This window comes from Peromyscus leucopus, chromosome 3 (assembly GCF_004664715.2).
Source record: "Peromyscus leucopus breed LL Stock chromosome 3, UCI_PerLeu_2.1, whole genome shotgun sequence".
Lineage (NCBI taxonomy): Eukaryota > Metazoa > Chordata > Mammalia > Rodentia > Cricetidae > Peromyscus > Peromyscus leucopus.
In genome coordinates this window covers 48,043,171-48,058,722 of record NC_051065.1, presented here as the reverse complement: position 1 = coordinate 48,058,722, position 15,552 = coordinate 48,043,171, and the positions used below count along the sequence as shown (strand labels likewise).

General features: G+C 39.3%; 1 protein-coding gene and 1 pseudogene across 1 annotated transcript in view; both read right to left on the bottom strand.

Annotated features, from left to right (window-relative positions):
• The window catches only part of Braf (B-Raf proto-oncogene, serine/threonine kinase), a 128,462-nt gene that overhangs the window by 101,229 nt on the left and 11,681 nt on the right, over positions 1-15,552 (bottom strand).
• On the bottom strand, positions 881-3,084 carry LOC114706831 (annotated as a pseudogene).

Here is a 15,552-nt window from a genome sequence, read left to right as displayed (position 1 = left end):
TGAATATAAAACAATAACTTCCACAGAAAGGTCAAAGCTAATGCTCTTTCTGCTCTTAGCACAAGCTATTAAGCCAATAACAGAAAAGAAAAACACAAGGAACTAATCCAGTGGTTCTCAACTAGAGATGGTTTTGCCCCCAGAGGCTATCTTAAGTGTCTAGAAGCATTCCTATGTTTCCCTTTGAGAGAATAGTATTGTTGGCACCAGATTTCTACAGTATATAGGACACAATAACAAATTATGTATTTCAAAACATGAATAGTGCCAAGAAACTCTGGGCTACTCATAACTGACACGAAACTGGCTCACTTATAATAATTATCCAGGTAAGGCATGGTGGCATGAGTCGGGAAGTAGAAGCAGGAAGAGTAAGAGTGGGAGCCCAGCCCGAGCTACACAATGAGATCCTATCTCAAAAGACAAATGAACAAGCAAACAGGGCTTCTAGTGCACAATGTCTGCATCCCAATCCCAGGTCTGCCACTTCAGTAAGCAGTGTGCCCAAGCCAGCTGCACAACCTTTGAAAACGAACAGAAGAGGATTTATACTATCTGCCTCTCAGGGCTGCTGTGAAAACTTCGTATCTGGTATATAAGTGCACAGACTTTAAATTCCAGTCACTGTAATTCCAGTTTTACCACTTAGCTGTATGACCCTGGAAAAGTTACTTAGTCTGTCATATCACCCAGTTTCCACTGTCCCCCTCCCTTCAAGTTTTTGACATATCCTTCCTTACTACATGACTAACACAAACTTCATAGAACTGATTTGAGAGATTCTCAGTATCTAGCAAAAAATAAATAAGCCAAAATACAAACTGAATAATCAATCTGATTAATAAAATGAAGTCATCACATTATCACTATAAAACATTTCTGTATATTAAAAGATTTCTGTAGCTTTATTTTTTAAGTACCCGATGATGACATGCATTTAATTCACCCAATATATATTAACAAATCTCTATGGTGTGCTCAGGCTTATGCTAAGAATTGTACATACTATAGTGAAAAAAATCTCACAAGTTCCTTACCTCAGGAATTCACAGTCTTTTTCTAAATAGTTTGTCCTTTTCTCTAAGTCTAAAAATTGCAACTCCTTCCATTATTCTTTAATAATTTATCAATTTCTCATTCTGTTCACTGAATTTTCAAAATGCTACTTTTCAGTGTTTTTTTGTTTTTGTTTTTTTTCTCTTTTGTAATTTTAATTGAAGCACTGCTAATCACTTAAGTCTTTTTAAAGCACCAAATTTTAATATCTAAGTCAATTTGGGAATGGTGGGAGGGACACTATCAGGAACTTCTCTCCAGAATAAAACAATGATATTCACTCCTCCACATGTCCAAATTAAAATCTACTAAAACCCAAACCCCACACAGAGAAAAAAAAAAGATACTAAAATCACATTCTAGGGGGTCAGTGCATTCCGCAGTCTTTGCTGGGCTGTCTAATTGTCCTTCAGCTGACTTTCAAAAATTAACACCCTAGCTCATTAAAATATACATTTTCCCATTAGCTTTTTTAAATTAAAAATAATAATTAAAAAAACACTTGAAGGAATTCGTGACCAGTTGCCTGACTCAGTTGATGGTATATAGGACATATGGAAGTCAGGAAGGTGGCTTGCAGCACACGACATTCAGGGGATGCTCATCTTTAAGGCTTAGCTTTCTTCCAAACAGTGTAAAATACCCACAATTCCAAGTATGAAGGGACACACACAATCTCTTTTGAGAATTCCACAGGACAATACAGGCGCCCCAGCTGTTCTTCATAGAGCGACAGGGCTTCAGTCAAATTGACACAATTCCCCTGTGTGAAGTATTTCCCATCCTGTTTCAGAACTTTCATGGACAGGTCGAGAATCAGTCTGAGAAACTCCCATGTAGAATCTTCTTCTGGAGATGTAGAGATTGGGACTGCTGTCAAATCATTAATCACATAATCAAACTCTCTCCCTTCTTTGGCGTACCTCTTCAGTACTGGAATACAGTCTTCTATGAGAACCTGATAGCAGTCTCCTTTAAGATTGTCTAAGACATCTCCACATGTTCTTCGCATGTATTTCTTACATCCGTCAATTACCATTTGGTCAATCTCTACCATGGTGACCATCTTTGGTTTCAGTTTGACAATTTCACATAATATGCCACCATCTCCACCTCCCAGAATCAGTACATCTTTGCCAGAATAATCTTCTTTACCGCTGCCCATGATGGCTCAGGTATACGCCAAGTCACTCTCTGCCAAATTAACATCACCACTGAGGATGAGAATATTTCCAAACTGCTTTGAGTGTAGAATTTTAATGTTCTGATATAGTGAATCTTCATCATACACCACTTCATCTATGTTATACTCAACCAGGCGCCCATCAGCAGTAGGCCAGTATCTGTCAATGGCCCCTCCTCGAACTATGGGTGGTAAATGCTTCACCCGCCCAGTTCTGTCCTGACTCAGTTCTTTCATTTTTTCTTCTATTTTGTTCAAAAGGCTGTCAGTTTCTTGTTTGCCTTGCGCGTCACTGTCATAACTCTGAAGGTCCAGCAACACCAATCCATGGGGATAAATCCTCAAATTGGCAAAGCTGCCATTTTTGTTCATGTAGGTTGCTAAATAGCCATGGTCCTGCCAGGCGTGCACTGACTCTGCCATCCCATGCTCCTGAAAAATGGACTGAAGGCCTTTCAGAATGGCCTCACCGTCAGCTTTGGCGCCGAGCGTGAAGTCGAGCATGCTGTGCCTCGCTGCTGCCATAGTGTGGCGAGGCCCTGTGCCATGCCTGGGGAGGCTACCGCGGGAGACTGAGGCATGTCAAGCTGCGGGCTGGCGGGGAGTGCCACTTTTCAGTGTTTTACAAATTGAGGTTTTCACTTAGCTAGGGATTAAAAATTACCTGGTTGCTTTTTAAAAACTGTGGATAGCAGGGCCTTATGCTGGAAAGTCAGAACTTCTAGGGACAAGACCAAGACATTTATACTCTAAGTTTTTTCAATGTGCACTCAAAATCAAACTGAAACATTACTCTAAAAATCTGCCATACAGCCGGGCAGTGGTGGTGCATACCTTTAATCCCAGCACTCGGGAGGCAGAGCCAGGCGGAACTCTGTGAGTTCGAGGCCAGCCTGGGCTACAGAGTGAGATCCAGGACAGGCAGGGAAACCCTGTCTCAAAAACAAAACAAGGGCCGGGCGGTGGTGGCGCACGCCTTTAATCCCAGCACTCAGGAGGCAGAGGCAGGCGGATCTTTGTGAGTTCGAGGCCAGCCTGGGCTACCAAGTGAGTTCCAGGAAAGGCGCAAAGCTACACAGAGAAACCCTGTCTCGAAAAACCAAAAAAAAAAAAAAAAAAAAAAAAAAAAAAAAAACCAAAAAACAAAAACAAACACCAAAAAACAAAACAAAACAAAAACTGCCACACATACCTGCATGAAATGAAGTAGGTTTTAGTTTTGTCTGATGAAAACAATTGTGTGTGTATGTGAGTGTGTGTGTATGTGTGTGTGTGGAGGGGGGTTCTGGTGATGCCTAGCATGCATGAGACCCTAGGTTCAATCCCTTAAACTTGTATGTCATGGTTAAACTTGATTGTCAACTTGATGGGACTTAGACTCACCATGGAAACAAGTCTCTGGGCACATCTGTGAAGGATTTTCTAGATTAGTTGATGACCTGGGATCTTGAACTCAATAAAAGGAGAAAGAGAGCTGAGTCCCAGCATTCCTCCGTCCTTGTTTCCTGACTATATAATGCAATGAGACCAGTTGCCTCAAGCTCCTGCCACCAGGTCATCTGCCCCGGGAACTGTGGCACAAACTGTGAGCCGACATAAACCTGTCCTTTCTGAAGTTGCTTCTGCTGTTGTTGTTTTCTTTTGTGGTTTGCTTCTTTTTTTTTTTTTTTTTTTTTTTTTTTTTTTTTTTTTTTTTTTTTTTTTTTGAGATAGCGTCACTCTACATAGCCCTGGCTGTCCTGGAACTCACAATGTAGACCAGGCTGTCTTCAAACTCACAGAGATCCGCTCCTCTCTCTGCCTTGACAGTGCTGGACTATGGGGCTGGAGAGATGGCTCAAGGGTTAAGAGAGTGCCGGGACTAAAGGCATGCCCCACTACGCCCCCGCCTGAAGTTGCTTCTGCTAGGCATTTTAATAAAAGCAATGACAAAAGTAACTAATACAGTGTAAAGTGAGCCTATTATTATTTCCCACAACCACACTCACAAAAGATTATTAATGAAGCCTAAGAAAGCATGGCTTTTAAAGAACCACACTACACACTTCTGACTTACATTAAAAGTATACTTAACAACTGGTATATTTTTGTGACACACATTTATAAAAGAAAACATATACCATGGGCTAAGGATACAAAATGCCTGTCACCAAAATACTTATTTCAAATAATCTAGATGTACATAAAAAATTTTAGGATAGTGCCAAGCAAATAGGAAGAATGTGGGATGGGATATAGCCCTGGCTGGCCTCGAACTTGCTATGTAGACCTGGCTGGCCTCAAACTCACAGAGATCAGGCAACCTCTGCAATCTGAGTGCAGTGCTGAGACTAAAGGAGTATGCCACCATGCCTGACCAGAACTACATTTTTATCACATTATTATTATTATTATTATTATTATTATTATTATTATTACTACTTGCATTTGCTTATTTATTTTGTGGAGAAATCAGAGGATAAATTTCTGGAGGCTATTCTCTTCTTCCACATTCTCTCCTTCGGGACTTTGCCCACTGAGCCATCTCACTGGCCCCAGAACTAAGCTTTAAACAATGACTACAAAGCTAATGGGGCTGGCCTGACAGCTCAAAGGGTAAAGCCTCTTGCTTTGAAACTCTGGTGACCAGAGTTCAACCCCTGGAGCCCACATAAGGGTGGAAAGAGAGAACTGATTCCACAAAGTTGTCCTCTGACTTCCACATGCACATCATGGCATGCCCACACACATGGTACATTATGTGCCCCCCCCTCCGCACCCCCGCCACACACACAACAAAAAGTTTAAAGTTAATAAATGCAGAAGTCTGGTATGGTGGCATAGGCCTACAGTCCCAGCAGTCTCAAGACTGAAGCAGAGATCATGAGCTCAAGGCCAGATTATTCTACAAAGTAAAACTTTGCCTCAAAAATAAATAAACAAATGTAAAGGAAAAAAAATTGTTAGTTTAATGTTTAAGTAGCACTTTAGAGTAACTCTTGCCATGAAGGGCATGGGCCTTCCCTGGCCCATGGGCATTAAACACTATATAGCAGTCCACATTCATGACAATGCAAACATTTCCAAATGCTTCCCTGTGGGACCAATACCACCTTAGGAAACACTGAAATAAAGATTGAGGGTTGGGAGAAGAAGGCAAAGAGTGTAGTTCTGGTGGTGATCTGTTTTTTACTAAGAATAAATGTTGATCATAAGATACAAGAAATTAAAAGCCAGTCAGCTGAGTAGACTAAAAACCAGTGTCAAATCATTCAACAGGAATCTATCTGAAGTCAAATCTCACAAGAAGCCTCACCTAATGGTCAGAAGAGGAAGAAAGTTATTTCAAAAGGCTAAGCAGGTAAAGGCACTTGGCCAAACTTGACGACTTTAGTTCAATCCCTGGAACCCACATGGTGAAAGGAGAGAAACCACAATTGCAAGTAGTCAAGTAGTTCTTTTGACCTTCAGGTGTGCATCATCAACTAAGTAAGTAAATAAATAAACTGAACAAGAGCTGGATGTGTTAGTTGGGAGGTAGAGGCAGAAAAGTCTACACAAGTTCCAGGCCAGCCAGGGTTACAAAGCATGACCCTGTCGCAAAAATGGAAAACAAAGTAACAAAAGGCTGAACAAGAAATTCTCACGCCTTAAGCCCTCTCCAAATCCTTTGTTTCTTCTTGATGCTAAGAGCACTTGATTACCTTGCCAACTCTGATGACATCCAGTAGCATTTGGGCCACTAAGCAGTTGACGTACTCTCTAATAGAGACAAGCTAGCTAACAAAATGTAGGAAAGCCTCAGTCATGCTGTATGTTTCCTTGAAAATAGTCTCTATAGTCTACACATTCTCAAATGATAGAACTTAGTAAATTGTTCAACAGTCTCCTTTCAAGTCTTTTTGCAACTCATTCAAAGGTATTTCTCCCAGCTTCATAAAGGCTGCCCAGGAGCACAAAAAAACACACACTTAAATGTTTAGGATTTCTCAAGCATAATTACATAACTACTTAAATTTTTTTTTTCTAGTAAGTCAGCATACAAAGTAATTGCTTTCATTGAACCAGTGCCTGGCCCTAAATTCCTCAGGTAGCTAAAGATGACTTTGAACTCCTAAGTTTTTTGTTTGTTCTTGTTCTCGGTATCAAGGCCTCACGCATGTTAAGAAAGCACTCTACCACTGAGCATTAGATCCCAGTCTTTTTCACTATGGCATCTTCACACAACTGAGTCCTTATTTTGTTCCAATTCCCTAGCTTTCCTCATTGCTCTTCCCTATGCCCCTGATCCCCAACGGTTGATTCCCTTCCTCCCCACAAGCAGTCCCTGCCTTTGCTTTCATGTCACATGTATTCCATTACTATCTGGGGTTTGTTTCTTTTGTTTTCACCCCCCCCCCCATTTGCTATTCTATTTTAACCTTATGAATTCTTTCTGTATGTTTTTCATGTCAGTCCATTCATCAGGTTATGGTGGAATCTTCCAAAATGCCCCTAATGATCCCAATCTCCTGTACAATTTCCTCCCCTTGAGTATAGGCTTAGAGTTATTAATCTGTTTCTAACAGAATATAGCAGAAGTGATAGGATGTCATGTCCAAGATTAAGCCATAAAAAGTCAGTGACTTTCATTTTAGGCAATCATTTTCACTCTCTTCTGAGAAAAGTCAGCTGTCACGCCATGAAGAGGCACATCTGAGTAAATCTGAGCCATCTCTTCAGCCTCCTACCCTATTAATTTTGTAAAAGGTTTTATTTCAGCTTTGCCTTTTTATTTATTTAATCTGCTAGAAGCTGTTTTTAAGTATAGGAAAGGGGTAGGAAGGTTCTGAGATTGCTTGTTTGTTTATTTTGTGTGGAAGTCAGAAGACAACTCCCCAAAATTGGTCCTCTCCCAAAATGCCCTTACCTGCTGAGCCATCTCCTTAGTAAGCAACTGTCCCAGCAAGTCAGTATCCTTTCCCAACTAATTTACCATGGGGCATTTTCTGCCCACTTACTCCTCACAAGCATATAAAATTCATCCGCAACCTCTTCCTGCTTACTATCTGCCATTTTGCATCCACCTTCCCTCTTCCTTTTCTAAGCCTCTCAGACACTATACTAGCTACACTTTCTTTTTTTTTTTTATATAGTTTATTTAAGTTTATTTTGTGTGCATTGGTGTGAGGGTGCCAGATTCCTTGGAACTGGAGTTACAGACAGTTGTGAGAGCTGCCATGTGGTTGCTGGGAATTGAACCCGGGTCCTCTGGAAGAGCAGCCAGAGCTCTTAACCACTGAGCCATCTCTCCAGCCCTACACTTTCAAATCTATGCCCAGAAGACCCTTTAGATCACCCTCCCTCTCTCCCCAAGGTCAGGTGACTCTGAGAAGCTTTCAGCAGTAGATTCTCCTCTCCTTTGTAATGAATCCAAATGACACTCTATTAAAGATCGATTTTACACAAAATTACTCTACTTCTGATCTTCCTTATGTTAAAAAAAAATTAGCCAAGACTACAGAAATGTGGTGGTGGTGGTGGTGGTGGACAACCACTCAAGTCCAGGGAACATCAAAAGATAAAAATCAGCCGGGCGGTGGTGGCGCACGCCTTTAATCCCAGCACTCGGGAGGCAGAGCCAGGCGGATCTCTGTGAGTTCGAGGCCAACCTGGGATACCAAGTGAGTTCCAGGAAAGGCGCAAAGCTACACAGAGAAACCCTGTCTCGAAAAACCAAAAAAAAAAAAAAAAAAAAAAAAAAAAAAAAAAAAAAAAAAAAAAAAAAAGATAAAAATCAGATAATAAAATTGGAGTGGTTAGTTTGTTGGCAGTCCTGGCACAACCCTCTTATTTTAGCAAGAAGTCTATTAAAAACTCTAGGATACTGCTACAAATAGATTTGCTTATGACAGTCTGGTAGGAGCAATCTCATATTAACCCAGGTAATAACTACAGCCCCAACAATGTCTGGCACATTACATTCAAATTTTGTTGACTGAAAAGGTGAATTGAAGAATTCTTTCCATCTTATTTTCTTTAAGAATATTCTGGCTCAGTGTTGGTGGCGCACACCTTTAAACCCATCACTCGGGAGGCAGAGGCAGGTGGATCTCTGTGAGTTCTAGGCCAGCCTGGTCTAGAGTAAGTTCCAGGACAGGCTCCAAAGCTACACAGAAAAATCCTGTCTAGAATAAAACAAACAAAAAGAAAAAAAAATAATATTCTGGCTGTTCTTGCCTTTTATATTTCCATAAAATCATTGAACCATGTGTTGGCTAGTTTTATGTCAACCTTACACAAGCTAAAGTTATCTGAAAGGAGGGAACCTCAATTGAGAAAATGTCTCCAGAAGATCCAGTTGTAGAGCATTTTCCTAATTAGTGATTGATGGGGGAGGGCCTAGCCCATGGTGGGTGGTGCCACCCCTGGGCTGGTGGTCCTGGGTTCTACAAGAAATGGTGCTAAGCAAGCCACTGTTCCTGCCCTGTTTGAGTTCCTGTCCTGGTTTCCTTCTATGATGGACTACAATGTGTAAGGGTAAGCCAAATAAATCCTTTCCTCCTTTTGGTCATGGTATTTCATCATAGCATCAGTAACCCTAATTAAGACAAACCAGGTTGTCAACTTCCACAGAAAACTTTAGCTTTGCATTTAGATTTCAATAAGTGTATCAAATCAAAATTTTTAATATATTTACTCTACTTGAGCTTCTAGTTCATCTTAGTAAGTAGTATATCTCATTTTTAATGTCTCTAAACATTATTTAACTACTCTTCCTTATAAAGACCATATAAACACACTTTAAACACTTAATATTCACTTTATATGAGTCTCCCTTAGATTAGTGGTTGTTAGAAGCAGGTGCTGGAGGAAGAAGGTGCAGCCCTAAAAGAAAAGCATGAAGAGTTTTTTCCTAGTGATGGATAGTTTGTATTTTGATTGTAATCAACCAACCTACACAAGGTATCAATAGGTATCAAACACCATAGCACATACAGCAAAATGGCTCAGAGGGTAAAGGCATTTGCTGCTAAGCCTGAAAACTTGAGTTTGATTCCTGGGACCTACATGGTGGAAGGAGAGAACCAATTCCCTCAAGTAGTCCTCTGGCTTTCCACACCCCCACAGGTTCTGTGGTACACCATGTGGCCTGCCCCAAACAAATAAATGTTAAAAAAAAAAAAAAAGGGTTAGAAACATGCGCACAAACACTAATGTGCATAAGCCGTTCCTTTGCCTTTAGGAGGCAGTACCTGGTTGGCAGAAGTGGTCAGCGAGAGTGGACGGCTAAGGTTAAGGCAGCTCTGTACAAGTGCTCTCTGCTTCCTGTTCAATACCATGTGCGATAGTGGTCACTACACGCTCCCGCCACCAGACTGAGTCACTCTACTATGGCCTCCCTGTTCTAGGACGGGCTGTAACTGTGAAGCTTTCTTCCATTCATTTGTTCTGTCAGATCTTCTGTCACAGGGACACAAAAGGGACACAGAAAACAGTGAAACCTGAAGAGGTCTATAGTTTAATTAGCTATACTGTACAACAGTATCAATTCCCTGGGTTTATATTATAAAACACATAGATGTCATTATTATAGGAGGTAAAGAAAGGGTACATAGGACTCTGTGCACTATTTCTACAGCTTTCTATATGTCTAAAATGATTTAAAATAAGCTTTAAAAATGTAATAAATAGATAAGTAAAAGTATGTCTTTTCCTACAAAATCTTTTCTGTCTTCCATCCCCTTACACAACTGTATTATGTATTCATTTTCTAATTCTCCAATATCTGGGGTACACTTTCATCTGAGTATACTTGTTCTTAATTCTTGGTTTATTTATATACTTCTACTGCTAAAATGAGAATAAAAATTATCATTCACTGGTATAATACAGAACCTAGCATACAACCCAGTACAAGGATCTTAATATGTAATTTCTGTACTTTAAAGGAATGAATACATGTAACCAATAATTATATACAGTACAAAAGAAATGTCACTTAGAGAGTACCCACTGTGCTTGAGCACACTATGCTAAGTGCTTAGGTATATGTCATCCATTCTTTTGATACACTATAACAGTCTAAAAACAGTGTTACATGGTATTCTTGGTATGAGAAATAATGTATTGACAGTCCTTACTAACTATAGGCAGTCACAGTCTCATAATGATCAGTAAGAATACTAACCTCTGAAGAGGCAATCTCAACACCTTACATGCTAAGATGCTCAAATATAAATTCAACTATGTCCCAAATCACAAACAATTCTTTCTACTCTACCAGCACATTTAAAAGGATTGGGCAAGCTTCATGGACAGAGAAGAACAAACTGCAGAGATAGGAGAAAGAGGAAACTCAAAATCGACTAAATAAATCACAGGAGAGCTCAGTGTGTCCAGAACCCTAAAGCTATTATAGGTTTGTCCCAGAATAAAACACAGGAAGAACAAAGAGAGACAGGACTGTGATTATTAGATCAAGAAGGTTTTGGAAGTGAAGGTGAATAAATTTTATTTAATTTATAACAACAGGGTGTTACTATGCTACTAATTATCTTAAGCGTTAATAGCTTCAGACTGACCAGAAAGTAGGCATAATGAATCAAAAATAGAAGTAAACTAAGGGCAGGACAAAAATAAAGGGGTCTCAGAGAGAAATAATCAGGGCTTACACTAGAGTAATCGAGAGGAATAAAACTGAAACGTCATGGCAGATGGTAAGTCAAAAGGATTTGGGTGCTTACTATATAGGGAAAACATGGAACACAAAACATACTATATGGAAGGTAGTATCCAGCATAAATTCTAGTAAGCAAAGAGTTCGCCAGGACAAAGGGAGATTCAATTTAAAAGCAAAGTTAACTAATTCAGTTTAGGACTGACTTGCCTACTTTGTGCTGTCAATGAAATACTCAGATAACAATGCCCAAAAGATAACAGAAAATGCAGGCTGACACTCACTACACTGCACAGGTAGCCTGATGTTTTGTTAAAAGACCAAAGTGGTTAGAAATGAAGAGACTGTCAAAAAGTAAGGTTTGGGTGAGTGCTTAGTAAGCGCAAGTAGTAAATAATCAGAAACAGAAATAAAAGCAGCAGCAGAGACCCTGCCTGGCATGTGGAACATCTTCAGTTCCATTTTCATGGTTTAAAACAAACAAACAAACAAAAAAAAAAAAAAAAAAAAAAAAGGCAGGAGCAAAGTCAAGCAGAGGCATTTTTAGTTTGGATTTGGGGTGACCTGGATACATATACATAAAAGCAAACTACAAGTAACCAGTGTCAAAGAATATCTAAAGATGTGTGTGTGTGTGTGCCTACTTGTTAAATAATGAGGACAGAAATGTAAGAAAAAAAAAAAAAAAAAAGATTGTTCTGTAACATTCCAGAAGACTAAATTAGGATATTAGCACTAGAGACATAAATTAAAGAAAGCATATTTGTGTTTCACTTTTGGAGGTATCTTGTATCAATAGTAAGGATACGTAACAAAGAAACTGTCTTACTATTAGATATTTCACTTGATACAGATGCTATGGGAAAAAATGAGACTAGCTTCAATACTGATCTTCCATTAGGCAGAAACTCCCAAGTCTTCCTCTCCTCTAGGCTCTTCATCTTCTATAATCTTCTCTTTCCTCCCCCATTTTTTCTGATGCTAGGGCTGAACCCAGGACCTCACCCATGCTAGGTAAGTGCTTTGCCACCTTCCCAATGCTTATCTTTGTTTTTAATGTATCAGTTTTCTTGTCCTACAAAAGGACAAGACCCCCACTGTACAGTGCAACTCTGACTGGATAACCCCGTATCCTCTCCCAAATAAAGGTCTTAGAACACTGCTTTCATTTATCTCCATTAAGAGGTTGCTAGTCCTTTATGTAATTAACATTTATTTCAGTGCATGTTCCTATCTTGCCACTCTCTTTACGCTTTACCTTGCACCTCAGACTTTATCTATCTACTTAATAATTTCTTTTCAAAAGGCTGAAAATTGAATAAACTACATTTTTATTTAAGCCTCTAGAATTTGCCAATTCTAAATTGGCAATTGGTTGTCCATAGTTATTTCTTTTTAAATTTTTTTTGACAGGTGGTGGTGGCGCATGCTTTTAATCCCAGTACTGGGAAGGCAGGTGGATCTCTGTGAGTTCGAGGCCAGCCTGGTCCGAGGTCCAGGATAGGCACCAAAACTACACAGAGAAATCCTGTCTTGAAAAACAAAACAAAAACAAAAACAAAAATTAAAGCTTTGGAATTGGAGTGTGGCATGCTTTTTTTTTTTTTTAAGATTTACTTATTTATTATGTATACAGTGTTCTGCCTGCAGGTCAGAAGAGGGTACCAGATCTCAGTACAGATGGTTGTGAGCCACCATGTGGTTGTTGGGAATTGAACTCAGGACCTCTGGAAGAACAGCCAGTGCTCTTAATTGCTGAGCCATCTCTCCATGCCCCCCCCACCCCAAAGCATGCTTTTTAAAGTAAAATCCAAAATCTCTGTCTCATGTCAAAGAGCCACTTGATATGGGATAGAAGAAAAACAAAAAATTAGGGACTGTTTTATTGCCACTGATTTCATAATCCTTTGGTTTTACTTTGACTCTTTAAAGCTTTTCTTGAGGTATAAATATCTCAAAATTTATAAGATTATATATATGTGTGTGTGTGTGTGTGTGTGTGTGTGTGTGTGTGTATTTTAAACTTTTTGTCATGATATTCATGGTCATATAGAGTACTAATTCTAGAAAAAGACTTCATCTAGCTTCCTGTACATGATTTTGGGTTTGAGTCTCTATCAGGTAACTAGGAATTAAGTGTTTGTACTCTGGATGTACATAACGAATACTGATCCTTTAATCTCTTTGAGATCTGCTGCATATGACATTTAAAAGGTTTAAGATTTTGGAAATGAACCATGGCCATACCTAACAGCAACCTTTGAAGTCTCCAAAAGGACGACGGGGCCCCACAACAATGACTCCACATAGACAATGATAATGCAACCAAGCTGACAAACACCACCCAAAGATTGGCTTGGACAATTTTGAGGTGGCTGGCTGAGATGATCCAGCCTCACAGGCTATTCTAGCCAGGACTTCAAGATAAGCCCTGCACTTTCCCATTATGCAGAGACTGGACAACAAATGATACAGCTACCTCTCCCAGGACTTGACAATTAACCCAAATTTTTCTTTTCAGGATCCCCTAAAGATGCCATCGCCCCCAGACAACAGGAAGTAATTTTAAGAACACAATCCCCACATTCCCAAGAGGTGAGATGAGTGGTTTTTGGTCATTCAGCAGGTTATGGCTATTTATCATTGTTTAGGGTGGTTGGTTACAAGTTGTTATTGGTAATGGTCAGGAAAAAAGCTAAACAAAGGAAATTAGACTCAGAGCGCTTGTTTTGAAAAGAAAAAAGGAGGATATAGAAATGATAAGATAAAAGAGTAGATTATTGAATCTACTTTTAAAAAGCAACTACTTGTTTTAAATATTTTACATTGATATGGATCTTTGTATACTGATACAAAGTTGCGATTATTTTTGTTAGAACATACTGTTCATACATTTCTACTCTTATTCAATGTATTGTACCTATACAACTCATTTAACAATGTAATGCAAATTTCTAGTCCTTGAAAGTTATTATTACCAACTATTTAGGATAATAAGGAAATGCCAGGAATTAGTCACCTATTACAATCAAACTTGTAGTCATATTAGGTATGTTTTCAAAGTCAAACAGAGATATATTTTAGATAGGTCGTCTTCAAACACTTCAGAAATCTACAGAATATGGCATTTAAGATGTTTTAATAACATAGGTTCTTTTTCTATGACAATGAGACGTGTCTGCTCCTGGCAGCACCAATCTACTTCAGTGAAGATGATAAGCATTAAAGAGCATTAAAGAAATTCCATGTGGAATTTATTTTCTTTGTGGCAAAAGTTAGTCACTGGGCAAGAAAATGCCCTTGCCTCAACTGCTGACAGTATGCTGTCCAAATTGGACAAGTGGGACACAAAAGAAAGGACTGCCAAACTTTGCCAAGACAAAGTAGGACAGCCCTTCAGAAAATCCTGCTTCACAGATAAATCTGTCAGATATTCTATGCCTGTAGGCCAAAGATGGATGCCCCAATGTTGCAAAAGAACCCTGAGTGACTGTCCAGACAGACAGCTGTTTCTGTCATTTCTCACATTTTTTGGAAGTCGCTTGCTTGCACTTCCTGCTTACTCAGGTAATATTATTTCCTTCTTGGGTCTCTGATGGAATTTAAGACTTTATAGTTGTAGTTATAGTTTTCCTTGTTACCAGAGCCAGAAAAGAAATTCCCAAAAAAGGTGTAAAGTGTATAAGGTTAAAAGACATAAAAAGATAGTTTTGGGCTGGGCGGTGGTGGGACATGCCTTTAATCCCAGCATTCAGGAGGCAGATCCAGGCAGATCTCTCTGAGTTCGAGGCCAGCCTGGTCTACAGAGTGAGATCCAGGACAGGCACCAAAAACTACACAGAGAATCCGTCTCAAAAAAAAAAAAAAAGTTTTGTTAATGCAAATTAGAAGGAAAATGAATTAGGTACAACCTTTTGGATTCACCAAAAATAGGATACATAATGGAGTCTTTTCTCTGAATTTGTCAGATGTTTATGGACTAGACATTGTTGATGTATTTATTGCCTGTATATACTGTATAGTTATTGTACTTACCATATATAGTTTTTCTTATATTAGTTATAACCTTTTTATTTTAGACAAAAAGGGGAAATGTGGTGATAGTTTATTTGTGCTCTCACAAATAAAACTTGCATGGAGATCACAGTGTGGAGCTAGTCACTAGTTAACCATAAAGACTAAGCAGTGGTGGCACATACCTTTAATCCCAGCACTTGGGAGTAGGAAACAGTGATATGGCTGGGCGGAGAGAGGAAGTGATAAGACGGGTGGAGACAGGAACTTGGCCACTTTCAGGATGAGGAGTTGGCCAGGTAAGAGGTGGCTGTGGCTTGTTCCTTTGAATCTCTGATCTTTCAGCATTTACTCTGATATCTGGCTCTAGGGTTTTTATATTAAGACAAATTAGAATTCTTGATATAGGTAACTATTTGGATTAAGCACTGAGATCACTCGGTGGTTAAACATTTGTTATACAAGCCTAGCTAGTATCCTGAGTTAAACCCCTGGACCCACATAAAGGTGTAAGGAATCAACTCCATAAAGTTGTCATCTAACCTCATTAGCCACACTGTGGCAGACACACACACACACACACACACACACACACACACACACACACACAGAGTTTAAAAGTCTAAACAATAAAACTGAAGTGAAATAAAATGGCCTAGCA